Source organism: Polyergus mexicanus, unplaced genomic scaffold (assembly GCF_030449975.1).
Source record: "Polyergus mexicanus isolate NDT 795.1 unplaced genomic scaffold, iyPolMexi1.0 SCAF_23, whole genome shotgun sequence".
Lineage (NCBI taxonomy): Eukaryota > Metazoa > Arthropoda > Insecta > Hymenoptera > Formicidae > Polyergus > Polyergus mexicanus.
In genome coordinates this window covers 3,383,063-3,398,939 of record NW_027223343.1, presented here as the reverse complement: position 1 = coordinate 3,398,939, position 15,877 = coordinate 3,383,063, and the positions used below count along the sequence as shown (strand labels likewise).

Here is a 15,877-nt window from a genome sequence, read left to right as displayed (position 1 = left end):
CATTATCGAACAGCTTTGCGAAACGCGTCCGGAGAACCGGACGAATGCAACGGCGGTTAATAGCCCGCAAAAAGTTGCGTAAAATGCTGCAGCTTATATCTTAGTAGTTCTTATAAACCGGACAGAGTATGCAATTCCTTCGATTTGTATTTGAAGAGTTAATTTTCTCCGAGCAAAATCTAAATACAAGTTTACAAAAGATAAGTTTATGTATATTATAAAGCTATATACAGGGTGTCCCGCAACATGATGTCCACACTGAAACCGTGTATTCTTTTTGTTCTAAGTCAAAAGTCTTAATACACATATGCCCTAAAGCCGATCGTTTCAAAGTTATAGCGAAAAAACAAAATTGCATAAAATAAGAACAATATTATTTATTATAGATAATATTATTTATTGATAATTAAACAATAATTTAGTTTATAAACTACTTTATAAATTGTTCAAAGTGACCACCATTTTGGTCTACACATACACTTCTGCTCTTTGAATTATTGATGTTGTAGAACGCAAAAGAAGTTCCATCGTTACGTATATTATTACAAGCGTCTGTTATTTTATTTAATAACTGCTGCCGATTGACTGGCTTATCCGCATAGACTAGAGATTTCATATGGCCACACAAAAAATAATCCAGAGGAGATAGATCGGGCGATCTGGTAGGCTAATTTGTTTAATAGCTATTAAACTATTAAAAGGCGCACACCGTAGATATTATATGTAGAGAGGTTATGACGCACGGGCGCAAATACTCACGAAATGGAGGAAAAAAGTCTCAATAAACATAAGTCAAAAATTAATATTTCAAAGTTATGAACAGTTCTGTAATAACGAAGATTATCTTCTATATTTCAGCCAAAAGAAGTAATTCTCCAAAATTTACAGAAGCTTCTCTATAAAATTCTTTAAACTCTTCCTTTGGCTGAAAATATGGATAGTAATCTTTCTTATTAAATTTTTCGACCCATGTTTGTTAGAACTTTTTTTCTTCTTCTTAACACCCTGTATAAGCAAACGTGGAGCGTCCCATACAGCACTGAAGCTTGCAACAACATTGCTGCAACATTGCAATATTGCATATTGCAGTTTAATGTTGCAGAAATATTGCAAAGACATTATTTTACAATATAACTTTAGCAATGTTACAGCAACATTCCGAAAATATTACAAAAAAAGTATTCAATAATCGCTAGTTCATTCGTTTACCACTATACGGCGCATGTTGCGCTATCTATTCCGCATTTAATTTTTAGTCATGATGATTACATAAAATTTACAAAGAGCGGCTAGTGAGATTAAAAAGATATAATAACTATTTTTGTTAATTTAAGTCGTATGATATGACCCCAATACAGGGGCTCAGACATTGGACTAAGAATTCTTTTAATAGTTTCCATTCTTATATAAAATCAAAAATTTGATAATAATTTTCTAATATGCAAGATACTTCAGATTTTAATAAATAAATTTTGAGATTATATAAAGACAAGAGAGATGTGAAAAAACTCGTATGCATAAATTCACCACAATCTTTTTGCATCCGGATATCTGAATATTTCGGATACAAAGAAATTGTGAATTTACAAAATTGCAAATTGAGTTTTTTCTTATTTCTCTTAGATATTCTCTATCACTGAAGGAAGTCGAATGTGTACTAAAAAATTTACATTTTATAATTTCGTTATTATTATAATACAGAAAAACTATATACACGCTAGATCCTGACTCTTATAGGCCTAATTTTTTATTATTTTTTTCATATGTTAAGGATATTATGTCGATAAATATACATAAAGCATTATTGCATATATATTATATTGCTATGTTGCTGCAATATTATATTGCAATATTTCTGTAGGCGGACATTTTACTGTTGCTGCAATATCATAACAACGTTACAGCAACATTTCGCAATGTTTCTGCAATATTGCAATCCTGCAGAAAAATGTTGCTGCAATGTTATTGCAATCTTGCGGTGTTGTATGGAGTGTGTCCGTCGAAAATTTTGAAAATGTGTACAAATATACGTATTACAGAGAATTGTAACAAGCTGCTAAACACGACGGAAGAGAAGAAGAGATCAGCATCAATTGTCTCGCACACGCTGGACGGACTCTGAATTCTTTCGACGAAAACACATCATCTCTCCCCGATTCGTGGTCGGCCGCATCCGCCCGCGCACTGGACCGAACCGAACGAGACGGCGACGCGACGCGACCAAGACCGAGTAGCCCCGAACGTCGACGGACGCGCACGAGTGGTAGTCGGCTCGAAACGCGCTCGCGCGACGGATCGGCCGCGCGTTTAACCTGCGTTCTCCTCTCGCTGGCATGCGCATCGAGATACGTCGTCGTCCAGGTCCAGCAGTGATCGTCTCGATCTCGCATCTTCGGAAATTCGGAAATACACCCGATTCCCTCTCGCGTATATCCGGTCGATCTTCATCCGTCTTAAGTCGAGAACGTGTGTTTTCGTAAATAGGCGCCCGCGACACTGTCGCGCCGCTCGACATTCATTTGTCGAGCGCGTTTTTAAAAATACGCGCGCTCTCCGAGTCACAGTGAGAATCTCTCGTCGGGGATAATATCGTTTGAGGAAAACGTTGCGCGAAAAGTGCAAAGTGTGTACATGATTCAACGACACGCTGTCGAATTTAAAGTATCTTCACCGAGGAGGGTGAACGACACGCGATCGAGCGCGACGATAATTTGTGCTCGAGGCGTCGGATGGACCGAGCGCAGCATCTATCGGAAGAGTGCACGCGCCGTCAACCGATCAGCTTGTCGAGAATAGCGAGACACGGAGGAAGAATAAGCGGCCTCCATTCGCAGGCGGGCAACACCTTGACGAGGCTCGTTATGGATTCCTACCCGATGGTAAGCGATTATATTATTAGAACGATATATATATATATATATATAGCGGCTCCTACTCTCTACTTTAACATTTATCAATGTGATTAAATGGAATATACATACATCGTTTTCCAAGAATCGTAATATTCTGCATAAAGAGATATTATTTCCATCGCTTTGCATGACGATTAAGCGAGTCGTTGAAATCACTGTGATTGTGAGTCATATCTCGATTATGCGGCGCGTTCCGTGAAATTCGATCGTATCCGGCATCGCGTGTTCGTGTCAACGCCGAAAGAAACGTGTCTCTCCTAAATCCTCCGTATCGAGGCCTACTTAGAACAGGTTATTTTGAAAACTATTATTCCTTGCATACACTTATATTAATCTTCTAAAAATACGTAGTTGGAAAATTTAGCATGTCTCAAACGATCCACATTTTTAGATATAAATGGTGACATTAATATTATATTAATATCTCAATACAAAATGAACTTCATAGTGATCTGAAATAAATTTTATGTAAAATCAACATATTTTTAATGATAAAATTAATTAAAAAAAACATCGTTATCGACGATCTGTAGTCACTCTCGCTCCTATTATGGAATAAAATTAACATTTTTTTTTCTGTAAATTTTAATACATAGATCCTACGGCTAATAATACGAAACATATTTATTGTGTAAAATTACACGTGTTATTTATGCACATTGTTGTGTTATTTTTACACTTTTTTCAATTCTTTTAATAATTTAACATCTGAGTTCAATTAACAAAAGTTTTAACCGACATATTTTTTAAGAAGAAAACACAAATTTTTCAACACTATAACACATATATTAATCTCACAAAAATATGTACTATTACAAATTTCTATCTCACACAAATACGTAATACAACTATTTCAGGACATTACTGAAAGAAAAGAGAAATCAATTGGCGAGCAAATTTTCAATTTGGAATTACATACTTTTCTGTATCTAAGAAGCGCGCGAATTACGTGGATATTGGTCATTTCATGAGCTAGCGATGAAGACATTTGTCATTATCGCGAGCAAGAATTCGATCGAGCCCGCAGACGCTATTATGTCATCAAGACTAATACGCACAATGGACGCGTAAGTATCGACCGCGCGTCTGGGGCTCGTACTCTCATAACCGCGAACGGAATGAGAATGGCCGCTGTAATTTACGATCCCTGAAAAAGATCATTACGATCGGTGGTTTGTGCGTCGTTTGTCGCGATCGGTCCAACGCTATGCAAAAACAGAGCTTAGAAATATTCAAGATCGAGAGAAAACATTGAAAAGAATTGTCGCGTGTCTCAAGTTTTAAATTTTTATTGTTAAGCATCTGCGTAATTAATCTATAATTGATGACATAATTGAAGATGATAGGTATCTCTCTAGCATTCCTTATCACTTTCTTAGATCTCTTTTGTTGAAAAAACAAAAAAAAAAATAATATTAATTATTTTTATTGGTACCTGAATATATATCTTGGAAAGAAAAAGAAAAAATTTCATTGAAATTAATATCTTTTTGTCTAATTCAGATATCAAAATTCAAATTTCAAGCTCCGAGAAATCACACACACACACACACACACACACACACACACTAACACACTAACATTTAAATTATAAATCTATTCGGAGATCGAGTATATTTGAAATCAATTGAAAAATTATACAATTTAGGCATTTTTTGAATTATTCTTTTTTTTTTTTTTGCCAAAGATAATTCAAATCAAAAACATTAAGCATCGCAAATAATTGAAATTATTGGAACGATGTGTGTGTCGATAGAACTCATTGTCAGTGTAAATCTCGGACATAAAAAAATTTACTCCATATATATTTTATATCGATAACAATACTTTGCATTTCTCCGTAATAAAGATCGTAGAAGAACGGGAGATGCAAAAATTCTTAATCATCTTTATTATTACACACACACACACACACAATGTATAGATTATCTCGTATACATGCATTCGTCTTAACGACAGTCTCAAGCCTAACAAAGGAATAATCGCCGAGTTGAGCAGGGAAGGTCAAGATCGAGCTTATTCACATCGAAAATGGAAACTCGCGCGTTCGCTCGCTGCGGCGCAATTAATCGCCGGGGCCTTCGTAACATCCGCGGAGAGCTCGGAGAGCTCATAACCGCGCAGAAATAACCCGCAGGAATTTAACGCGCGCCACGGGACTGCAGTCTCGTCGTAGTCGACGATGAGGTCTTTGGGTTAAGTATCGGGGATAGCGATCTCTCGACCGTACACGTGGCATTAGCATAATCTCTTAACGCGCGCGGCGTTCGTCTCTCCTCGGGAGAGAGAGAATTCATTTGCGTCTGTTGCCGAGTATCGGCAGGCTTTTTGCGCTTACATACGTTACATTCGCATTAAAACGTGCACCATCACACACCGGTCTTCGTCGCGTCTTCTCGCGGCGCGCCGGCTATTATTTCGACCTTACCGCGCATTCCTCTTCGCGATTACTACCTGGTTTTTGCCTCTTCCTCCACGGCAAAGTCCTTGGAATCGTGGATGAAGTCATTTCGTAGGGGGGAAGAGTGATGCCCGGCGAAATCGTTCGCTTTTTTCGGTGTCAATGCACACTGTTAGTCGGTGCACATCTGACGTTACTCGACTGGAAACTTTGGCTTAAATTTAACATACATTGCATGTCCCAAACATACATTTCCACATACATTTCCTTAATAAAATTATTTATTTTGCAATAATGTTACCTTAATATTTTAAACTCAATAAACTCATACATTAATTGGTCAGGTTAGGTAGAAAATAAAACAAGATTGATATAAATTTATATTTATCACACTAAATATAGATGTTCATCTATTGCGATAGCATAATATTCAGAATTATTTGCACATTTGAGATAATTTTTGGACGTCCCAGGAAATAAGGAGAGAGAAAAAGAGAAGAAATTAAGTTAAAACTTTTACTGTGAAAATCTTTCTAGAAAAAGTATTTATACAGTTGGAAAATTTGGTTCAAATTTAACATATATGTATATAGGATGCGAAAAAAATACCGGGACTCTAAAATATCTTGAAGGGAATAGGTTTTGGAGAGAAATGTTAAATATAAAAAAATTTTGGGTATCGAAAAAGTTATCTGACTGGTCAACTAGATTTTGGGCCCGGGGTCTAGTTTGGGCCCAATAAGCCCCAAGTCGATTTTTTTCAAATATTTTTTATCGCGGATTTAGGCTCAGGACACGTTTTTACATCTGATATAGCCGACAAATATTTGGGCCCGAGGACCCCTTTTGGGCCCAATGAGGCCCAAATCAAGTTCTTTGATAAAAATTTCTATTTTTTGTCACATGTCGATGTCCAGGATGATTTTCTGCTTAAAATAAGGCAAATTAGATTTTGGAGCGCAAGGTCCACATTGGGTCAAAAAGGAGTCTCGGACCCAAATCTTTGTCTGTTATGTCAGATGTAAAAACGTGTTTCTGAATCTAACAATAAATCCGCTATAAAAATTACGGGTACCTACTTGAAAAAATCGATTTGAGCTTTACTGGGCCCAAACTAGATCCCGTATTCAAAATCTAGTTGACCAGTCAGATAGCTCTTTCGATATCCAAAAACTTTTGTTTTTAACATTTTCCTCCAAAATCTATTCTTAAGATATTTTAGGGTATTTTTCCGTATCCTGTATATTTCATACATATATCGCATGTCATCGCAAACAATGCACATAAAGCTTTGTGTTAATTTAACATAATATGGATATGTTATAAATGGTGACGCTAATATTGTATTAATATTTTAATACAAAATGAATACAAACTTTGTAGTAATTTGAATTAAATTTTCTGTAGAATCAACATCGCATTTCTTATTATTGCCTTTTATTTTTTTAATTAATTTGTGGAACAAAAATAATATTAATTATTTTTATTGGTATCTAAATATATAGGGTATTCCAGATCAATGAAATTTCAGGGTCTTATAGGAAATTCAATTTGGAACAAAAAAAAAACTATCTTCTATAAACATAGGTCCGGTAACGCGTTAAAGATAGCAAATAAACTTCGAAAAATCACGTTCTTTTGATGATTTTTGAAAAATAATTTTAGAACCCTTCATTCATTTGAAAAAAGTAACGAAATAAATCTGATGGGTAATTAAACAACAAAATAAATTGCATCAATTTCATTTAATTCTGGTAAGGCGTTCAAAAGGAAATGAGCTCGAAACAACGAAAAAAGCAGAAACTTGAAAAAACAATCTTTCGATGATCCTTGTGTAAACAACATTCGTAGCGCAAACATTACAAATGCAAACGTAAAAAGTAGTGCAAAGAAACATATTTTAAAATTAACTTGTAAAACGTTATTGATGATCACTCTTATTGTAGAATAAAATCAATATTTTTTTTTCTGTAAATTTTAATAGATAAATCCTGTCGCTAATAATACGGAACATATCTATTGTATAAAGGTAAAGATATGTGCACATTGCGTTATTTTTATATTTTGTTTTAGCTACATTTTGTTTCAATAATTTAACATTTAATTAACACAATAGCGAAATATTAAATTAACATATGAATGTGTCAAATATTTAAACAAAAATTTTAATTGGTATATTTTTTAACACAAAGCAAACACAAATTTTCCAACGGTATACGTATACGTAACGATGATCGTAAGCCTTGTGTCCGATTATGCAATTAAAGATTGAAATGAAAATCGTATTACGATTGAAGATTGTAAAGATCGGAGTTACACAATGAGTGCGGTCTACAGCTGCAGTTGACAGTTCAATGTCTTATGATATTGTGTATAATGTTCCTTTTTTTCTTCAATCTTTATTTATCGTAATTTGTGCGATTTTGTAGAATGTCATAGAATATTAACATTTTGCAAGGCATTAAAATATCCTTAGATTCCTTTGATAATTATCTCATTTTTTTTTATCGCGTGGCTAAAATCATAGCCAATGTATGTATATATAGCTATTGGAGATACGAAAACTACATTCATCTCTCAAGTCTTTTTTCCTCTCTTCAATTTTTATCTTTGTCCAAATTTTTAGGGCATGTTTTTAATTAAATTTCAATTTTTAACGCAATTCAAGATTTAACAGTTATTAAGATATAATTCAAGACAGATATTGTGCGGGTATCTCTTCTCTTGACACAATAATAACGCATATATGTATATGTGCGTGTGAATCTTTCACAAATTAATGTGAATATGCTTTAATCTTTACGCGTGGGTGGTCGATTATCATCGCATGTTTATTTATCGCTCTATGTTTCTCGAAAGCGTGATTCGTTCGTGGAAGGAAAAAGTTACGACTTACGGGACATATAAGACACATCCGAGATCCGGGATAATTTATGATAACTTTCTTAAAAACGATGGTCCCTCTCGAACGAGCGCACACGTTAAAGCGTGCGCATAAATGAGAATTGATTATAGTCTCGCGCACGCGTGCGTAAGTATCTGAGAGAGCAACGAGGCTCTTTAAATTGTTGCGCCCTAATTGCCGGTTTCGATTCTGTCCTACGATGCGTAGACGGTCCCCTAAAGATTGTATAAATACGAATGACACGATATCGCAATCCCAGGAAATTTACGACGATCAAAATGACACGTGGATGTCGGTATAATGAGGTGCAAAGTGTTTATTTGACGTTGCCTGACTTCTTAATGGACGAAAATACTTGAATGACGGAAAGTCATTGTATTATATTATGCTATGTACATTGCACTAAAAATAGTTTTGCATAATATCAGATAAATTGATATATATATATATATATTTTATATTGTATTGTATTTATTAATCCTTGTCTTTCAGCTTAAGATGACTTCCAATTTACATCCATTAATTTTGTTTACATTTGTTAACTTATTACATTAGAAAATTTAAATCTCAATATAAATAATAATAATAAATTAAAATATATCTTATATATTAAAACTTATAATATTTTAAAATTTTAATATAAGATATATTTTAATTTATTATTATTTGAATATATATTTTTTAACGTTTTGTGAAGTAAGGACATATTAATTTAAAGAACTCGTGTTATTAATCTGCATTGATCGATCAAATACATATTCTTAATAAGCACACTATTAATTATAAGATCATAAAAATTTATTATATATATATATATAATAAATTTTTATAACCAAATAGTATATAAATTATATACATATAAATTAATGTAATTAATAATAGTATATAAATTATATATATAAATTAATATATATCTCAACCAAAATCACACGAAATTAATATAATTAATAAAATTAATATAATTAATAACAGTATATAAATTATATATACGAGTATATATATATATATATATATATAAATTAATATATATATTTCAATCAAAATCACACGAACTTTCTTGATATATGTACTATAAGTTCAGAAATAATACAGATGATATCTGTTCCTATTTTTATGATAAAATAATGATATAAAAAATATGAATTTTATAAAAGAAAAAATGCCTCTGCGTGTCGCTGAATCTTCCATATTTATCTTCTATTTAAAGGCATATGAAACTTTACGTCGAATGATCCTTGCAATCAATTTAGGTGTTCCGCGAATAAATATGAGTTAACGAGAAGGTGCAATGTAATGTGCGCGGAATAATCTGTAAATTGTACGATTCTCATGGACGAATATTGATCGTTTTAGAAAGTACAGTGTTTCAAAAGCAAGACAGAGGAACAGCTGCGGAATAATTGGTGCTGTTATATCAGATCGCCTGTGCGATCGTGCGAGCGAACCTGTTAATTTATGAACTGTAGCACCTATGGAAGCACGCGTACAAAGTGCGTACTTAATTACGACGCGAATCATAAGCTGCGCATTTCGAGATACGTAAATAACAAGTCGCATAACGAGTTTGTCGTGTTTTTCATTTCTCGTCGCGTTTCTGCGTTCTCGGTTATATATTTCACGAATTACAAAATAATCTCTAATCGTCAAAGAATTTATATTTGATTATAAAATCATGTATAAACGGCAATAGATTAATCAATTTTTTTAAGATAGATTTCATAGTGTTTTAGTGTTAATTATGCAGATATTTCTTACAAGTAATACAATTAAAAATGATTTTCGATACATTTAATAATATAGTAAACTTGTTAATAATAATATTAATAATAGTAAATTTGTGCTGAGAGATGAAGTGTAGCAACGATGAGCAAAACACATAGTTTTATTTGCCGCTTGGCTGACGCTGTTCTTCCCACGAACGGCTATTTTTTTTATCGTTCTCGGTTCAAATGTTCTTCCTTTCTGGTTAACTTCTTGCAATATTTGTAATTTTTTGGCGATCTTAAACTTATGTCACGCTTGATGGGATTACAATAAAAGATCCATCGTCAATGAACGAGACTTTTTATTTTTCTGGCTAATCGTTAGTTTCAGTGTTTTTTTTTTATTGAATGTATTATAATTGCCAGTATATAAACTAATATTAATATTATATGATTTATTATTTTAAGAAAATTTTAAGATTGTATCATCATTAATAATATATGATATTATTATCAAATATGGTATATATATTTGGCATGTGTGTAAATATATCTTATTTATGCATTATTCTCCACTAGCTCCTTTTTCTAGAATATCGTAGTAATCATATATACAGGGTGGGGCATTTATATTGAGACACTTAAATATTTAAAAAATAAAGCAAGATAGAAAGAAATGTTTCAGACAAAAGTTGTTCGGTTCTAAGGAGATCATAAGATGGTGCCATTAGTTTGACCTTGGGTGGAGGCGCTTCGGAGATTTCAATGTCAATCTTGTTTTTTTAAATGAAAACGCCCCAATTTTTTTACGTGAATCGATTCCTTGCAATATTCTGCATAAAAAGTTATAAGGGCACGATGGCCAAAAGTTTAATAGTTTATGAGATATTTTAAACTATATTTTATTACTTTACTTTGACATAATTTTACATAAAGTACATAAACTATGAAATATCTCATAAAATTATTTATTTTGCAATAATGTTACCTTAATATTTTAAACTCAATAAATGAGAGACATCAATTGGTCAGGTTAGGTAGAAAATAAAACAAGATTGATATAAATTTATATTTATGACACCAAATATAGGTGTTCATCTATTGCGATAGCATAATATTCAGAATTATTTGCACATTTGAGATAATTTTTGGACGTCCCAGGAAATAAGGAGAGAGAAAAAGAGAAGAAATTAAGTTAAAACTTTCACTGTGAAAATCTTTATACAGAGTAAGTGTAGTAAGTATTTATACAGAGCAAGTATTTATACAGTTGGAAAATTTGGCACAAATTTAACATATATGTATAGGATGCGAAAAAAATACCGAGACTCTAAAATATCTTGAGGGGAATAGGTTTTGGAGAGAAATGTTAAATATAAAAAAATTTTGGGTATCGAAAAAGTTATCTGATTGGTCAACTAGATTTTGGGCCCGGGGTTTAGTTTGGGCCCAATAAGCCCCAAGCCGATTTTTTTCAAATATTTTTTATCGCCGATTTAGGCTCAGGACACGTTTTTACATCTGATATAGCCGACAAATATTTGGGCCCGAGGACCCCTTTTGAGCCCAATGAGGCCCAAATCAAGTTCTTTGATAAAAATTTCTATTTTTTGTCACATGTCGATGTCCAGGATGATTTTATGCTTAAAATAAGGCAAATTAGATTTTGAAGTGCAAGGTCCACATTGGGTCAAAAAGAAGTCTCGGACCCAAATCTTTGTCGGTTGTGTCAGATGTAAAAACGTGTTTCTGAATCTAAATCCGCGATAAAAATTACGGGTACCTACTTGGAAAAATCGATTTGAGCTTTACTGGGCCCAAACTAGACCCCGGACCCAAAATCTAGTTAAGCAGTCAGATAGCTCTTTCGATATCCAAAAACTTTTGTTTTTAACATTTTCCTCCAAAATCTATTCTTAAGATATTTTAGGGTATTTTTTCCGTATCCTGTATATTTCATACATATATCGCATGTCATCGCAAACAATGCACATAAAGCTTTGTGTTAATTTAGCATAATATGGATATGTTAAATGATGAGACTGATACTATGTTAATATTTCAACATGAAATGAATGCAAACTTCATAGTAATTTGAAATAAATTTTGTGTAAAATCAATATTTTTGTCTGTAAATTTTAATACAGTGTTATTTTTACAATTTTTTCAGTTGTTTTAATAATTTAACATTCGAGTTCGATTAACACGACAGAGCAATATGTTAAATTAGTTAAATTCACACATGAATGTGTCAAATATTTAACACAAAAATTTTAATCGGCATATTTTTCACAAGAAGACATGAATGTTCCGATTGTGTAAGAAATATTGAAATATTTATTACAACGCAACGTATATTAATTCATAACCAACAAGTAGCTTGATGAACGCGCTTTCTGGATTCGCGAAGCGGATGAATGAGGGCAGTCGCGTGCGCGCAGTTCCTGGAAATACGCGCGTCTAGTATCGTGGCCGATCGACGCGACGAGAAGTGCAAAAAAGATGGAGAATAAAACGCGGTAGCGTCCGCATCCTTGCGACGATCGACAATGGTGATCACGTTGCGGCGGCACTTGGATACGACGATACGATAGTGTGCATCATATGCGTGAGTGCGTGCACGTGACTGCGCGCGCGCATAGTTCCTTGTCGCTCGGGCATCCCCGGTAGATGGCGCCGAGGCGTAAGTTGAAGGGAGCTCGTATGAATGGGAGCTTCTCATTCACGTGACCGCTTCTCGCAAACGTGACTGTATGGCGCGTACCTCTCTCTCTCTCTCTCTTTCTCTTCGACTTTATCCTATCCCGTTCTACGATATATTCGGCGAGAACAATGGGCCGATTTTTAAAAAGGTTCGACACGATCTATCGTAGCTCGCAATCAGTTGATCGCGTTTACTAACTCTCTTCCATCTCTTCCATTCGTATTTTATATAAAAAACGAATACTTGAAATTCTTTATATATATATATATATATATATAATATATATATAAGTATCTGTTTTATATAAAATTATTTTTTATTTCTTTTTTTAGGGCATATATAAATATATATATAAAATTATTTTTTATTTTTATTTTTTAAGGCATATATATATATATTTTTTTATGAGACAGAATAATTTAGCAAAAGATCTATAATAACAAGCTATAATACTCTTGTAGATTTTTCTATACTTTTTTCTCTCCCAATACTCAGAATCCCTACGTAAATTGCGCTCTCGAGATACGACGGGGAAGATCATTGTGATATTTCTTCTCGCGCGACAGCGAAGATATACCACGCGAAACATAGGGCATAAATACCCTGGCGATCGCAGGCTCGATTTTATATCGAATCTCGATCCGTCCGTACGGTCGTTACTCTTCGCTCGAAGGCGCGTCTTTATAAGGAGTAAGGGCCGCTTATATGCGCCGGCACATAACGTAGGTATTCATATATCGGCTCGTCTCGTACGCTTATCTTAACCGCCAACTGGTCGTTGGACGAGACGTAAGTACCGGATTGGTTTGATGAATTGCTCGATGCGACATAGACACGTGGGTGGAATTATGGGCGATTTACCGCGCCGATTTCTCGATCGTGCGGCACAGGAAATCGAGGCAATCTACAGTTTATGATTCACTCTTTTCCTCCCTTTCCTCTCCCTCTCACTTTGCGTCCTTCGGCTTACGAGACGTAGAGTAATGCTCGGACTTAAATAAATGCCGTTTACAAAATTCTCGAAACCAATCGAGGGATATTGCTCGCTCGTTTGTTCGACCGATCGTCGAAACTTATTGTATCATAAATCTAATTGTAAGAGATAAAAATTCGCGAGCGTCGCATCGCGGATAAGGAAAATTGTGTGTTATATCTCAGTGCTCGGGTTTGCCTGTCCAGTGAGAGAAGTAACTTATTTCGAGATGTACGTACGCGATGGAGAAGATCAAGAGAAAGATACGTTGGCGCGAAGTTAAAAAATCGTGGAGGAAGAAATTAAATGTCTGTTCGAATTTAACGTAAAGAAAGAGAAAGTTATCGCTTAAACTTCTTAATGTCGCATTAATTTAACAAATATGTTTCATTCAATCACAAAATCTCTTCAGGTCTTGAAGAGAGAATGAAAGAGAGACGATGTATTCGGCCTCACCTAACGTATGTGATGAATGAACGCGTAAAAAAAAAAAAAAAAAAAGAACAGAAGACCGAGGGAGCGAGCCAGAACGAGAAATGGCTTCCTTTCAATGGGACCAGTTGATCCAGTGTCTTTGAAGGCGGGTCTCGTATCGACTCGGGTAATTCATTTTAGCATTCTGATCCGTATATGGACTAGCAACAGGCTCGACCACTCGTATCAATTCGTTCTTCTCCACTGTCCAAGTGTAATCCCGCCACTAGCGCTCTGTAATCTGTCCAAGACGGCGAGTATCGAAAATGATCTTGCAAATGAGTCAGGGTACAATAATAAAATCGAGAAAATATTTCAACATCATTTGAAAAAGAATAGAAATCGTATAGAAAATTAATATATAAATAGGAATGAATAAATAAATAAATAATATATAAAAAGATATTATATACTATATACAGGGTGTTCCAAGTCAGGTGAATGAAACTTCAGGGTCTTATGGGAAATTGAATTTGGAACAAAGCAATTCCTATAAACATAGATTTGAAAATACCTCGTTAAAAAGTTATAGCTAATAAACATCGAAGAATCACGTTATATTGATAATTTTTAAAATTAATTTCGAAATCCTTCATTCAATTGAAAAAAGTAATAAAATAAATCTGATGGGTAATTAAATAACAAACTAAATTACTTATCAATTTTAATTATATATTAACTAATTTTACTTTTCAATCCGATAAAGCGTTTAGAAGAAAATAAACTCTCTAAACAAGAAAAAAGCAGAAACTTGAAATAGAAAAAATACCTTTCCGATAATCCTTGTGTAAGATCACTGAACTGCATTCGTAGTTCAAGTCATTGCAAACGCAAACGCAAAAATGTTCTTATATTTTGATCATAACTAATTATTTACAGAGAATTTATTAGCTATAACTTTTTAACGAAGCATTTCCGGATCTATCGGAACTTTTTTGTTCCAAATTTAATTTCCTGAAGTTTCGTTGACCTGACCTGGGATACCCTATACGTGAAAAATGTGTAAAGGTAAAGCTTTTTAAATCTGACGTGAGTTTTCGTATTGATAAAAACTCACGGCAAGGAAATGAATCGATGGCATTAATGGAAGAAGCTATTATTGCCGTCTCATCACATTACGATCTCATTAAATACCAAATGTATCGTACACATAATACATTTTATATGCATGTTTATATAATACATGTGCGATACAACTTTGAGTTGACAATATAATTCCGCACAAAAAATGGCTAAAAAGAAATGGCTGAAAAATCTTAAAAAAACTCAGAAAAAAATATTTCTCGTACATTTTATATACTCTCTCTCTCTCTCTCTCTCTCTCTCTCTTTTTTTCTTCGAATATTTCTTAATATTTTGAACATCTGAATTAATAATTTCGGAAAATAACAGAGGTGAATAACAGATTGATCTCTCTCTCTCTCTTTCTCTCACTCATTTCGTGACCTCAGCGTTACATTATCGTTGGAATATATGTTCTTCGTATGTTCGGGAGAGCTCAAAGCACCCGAAAATAAAGCTAAAAACAGGTGTGGTCAACGTGGAAATAGAATAAGCAAGTTCGCGCATATTGGCGCGAGACAACGCCCGCGATTTCATCAGATCCCGACAATTCCATGGAAAATACTTTGGTCCAAGTGGAAGGCACTCGAGACGTGTAATTTTATATTGTCGGAGTAATATACAAGAAAATTAATTTTATATCGATCGAGCATACACATCGTGTTTTATATAGATCCTGGAAACTGATCTCTAATTTTGGCGCAATGTGTTTGTTTTAGTACTCTGCGTTGATACCACTGCTT

At 33.9% G+C, this 15,877-nt stretch overlaps 1 protein-coding gene and 1 pseudogene across 4 annotated transcripts in view; both read left to right on the top strand.

Annotated features, from left to right (window-relative positions):
- Nucleotides 1-2,350: 2,350 nt before the first annotated feature.
- The window catches only part of LOC138942545 (uncharacterized), a 32,801-nt gene continuing 19,274 nt past the window's right edge, over nucleotides 2,351-15,877 (top strand). For 3 of the 4 annotated variants that reach the window (XR_011448326.1, XM_070312843.1, XM_070312842.1), the window contains exon 1: nucleotides 2,351-2,879. The gene's annotated coding sequence lies outside the window, so the exon portion shown is untranslated. Of the gene's footprint in view, nucleotides 2,880-3,073; nucleotides 3,204-15,877 lie in introns of those variants that run through there. The other variant, XM_070312844.1, reaches the window with a different exon arrangement.
- Nucleotides 13,224-14,618, top strand: LOC138942794 (uncharacterized; annotated as a pseudogene).